The following is a 1,716-nucleotide window of genomic DNA, read 5'->3' on the forward strand; positions in this document are numbered from 1 at the left end:
TTACATTTACGTTGCTCTGCAGAATCTTAGTGCAAAAACGTCTCGGGTTACTTGTGTAACCATGGTTCCCTGAGGGGAACGAGACACTGCGTCCTCTAGGTTTCTTGCCATGCTGCGGATGCAAGCTTCAGACGAAGAAGTGAATGATGTGCGCTACCGGCGCCTATTTTGTACTAGTCGCGACGGTAGTGACGTCATGGCTGTCGCCGGCCAAACAAGTTGGTGTTTTTTCAATGTAGGCTTCAGACACGGGTCACGACGAGGCGTTCCCCATAGCGACCCCTAGAGGACGCAGTGTCTCGTTCCCCTCAGGGAACCATGGTTACACAAGTAACCTGAGACGTTATGAGGTGTTTCTCTGCAGCAGGGACTGGAGCACTTGTAAGGATAGAAGGAGAAATGGATGGGGCAAAATACCGTCAAATTCATGAGGAGAATCTGCTGCCCTCTGCCAGAAAGTTGTCAATGGGAAGAAGGTTTACCTTCCAACATGATAATGACCCAAAGCACACAGCAAAACTTAGCACACAGTGGTTGAAGGAGAAGAAGGTGAATGTCCTTGCATGGCCTAGTCAGAGCCCAGACTTAAACCCCATTGAAAATCTGTGGAATGACTTGAAGACTTGCACTCTTCTGCAAAGAAGAGTGGGTAAATATTGCAAAGTCTAGATGTGCAAAGTTAGTAGAGACACATCCCAGCAGACTAAAGGCTGTAATTAAAGCAAAAGGTGGTTCAACAAAATACTGACACAAGGCACAAGGGGTGATCCTTTTTCCAACTCAGTTTTTTTTTCTCCCTGACATGATGGTGTTATATCTTTCACTTGGATGATATAAGTTGCACTGAGTAAATACAACTGGATAAAACAAAAACTGTGTCTGAGGTTTTAATAATGTGGTGATATGATGGCATTAAAAAGCCCTCATTCCAAAGTTGCAGAGAAGGATCAGCCTGAGAATGGACAGAGAAATACCAGCCAAAGCTTGGATATGGTAATTGCCCACATTTACATCCCTGCTGCATGCAAGTTTGGGCCTGGGTCAAGCCTGACTGGCACTTCACTGGAGGAAAATTACTTCTCTTTAGACTGTAAATTGCTCAACGATAGATCTTAGTGTTTGTTCAGACTGTGCCTGATGAAGTGCCGGTTTTAGAAAAGAGTGTCAGCTTTATTTTTCAAAGCATTCTTCAGATGCAGAACCAATACGACAACCAACCACCTTCAGAGATGGCATGGGACAAATAATATAGCTATGTCTGTGTGAAAGATAAAGGTGTTCAACACCATTTCCACACTTTGTGGATTCACCTACCAAAATGAATTCTGGAAGGTCTGGTTGAACTGCTCTGCGATGGATCCCACATTCATGACAATAATTAATCCAGCTAAGACCCCCTTGTGTTGCTATATTAAACATCAGTGAATAATGCTATCAGGGAGGGACTGGTCTTCAGCTCTTCAGCTCCATCCTCATTCTCATGCAATATGCTGTTGGTACAGAAGAAGTGCAAATTGAAAAGGCACACTTTGCTCTCCCCAATTCGCAGGTTTCTTTTGATTACCTCAACCAGACATGATTTTAGTAGTGAGAGATGAGAGCCGTCACTGTTTCTGATAATGAATCTCTGGGAATGGTTGGTGCAGAGTGAATCAGAGTGATTAGTCCTCAGACTCATTATGAGTACATTAAAAAAAAAAAAAAAAAAAAAAAAAA

The 1,716-nt window shown here is 43.2% G+C and overlaps 1 protein-coding gene across 1 annotated transcript in view; it reads right to left on the reverse strand.

The window, feature by feature from the left end:
* The window catches only part of LOC107728340 (neurexin-3b-like), a 250,258-nt gene that overhangs the window by 130,330 nt on the left and 118,212 nt on the right, over positions 1-1,716 (reverse strand). The window lies entirely within an intron of this gene.

Source organism: Sinocyclocheilus rhinocerous, unplaced genomic scaffold (assembly GCF_001515625.1).
Source record: "Sinocyclocheilus rhinocerous isolate Xijiao unplaced genomic scaffold, SAMN03320098_v1.1 scaffold277, whole genome shotgun sequence".
Lineage (NCBI taxonomy): Eukaryota > Metazoa > Chordata > Actinopteri > Cypriniformes > Cyprinidae > Sinocyclocheilus > Sinocyclocheilus rhinocerous.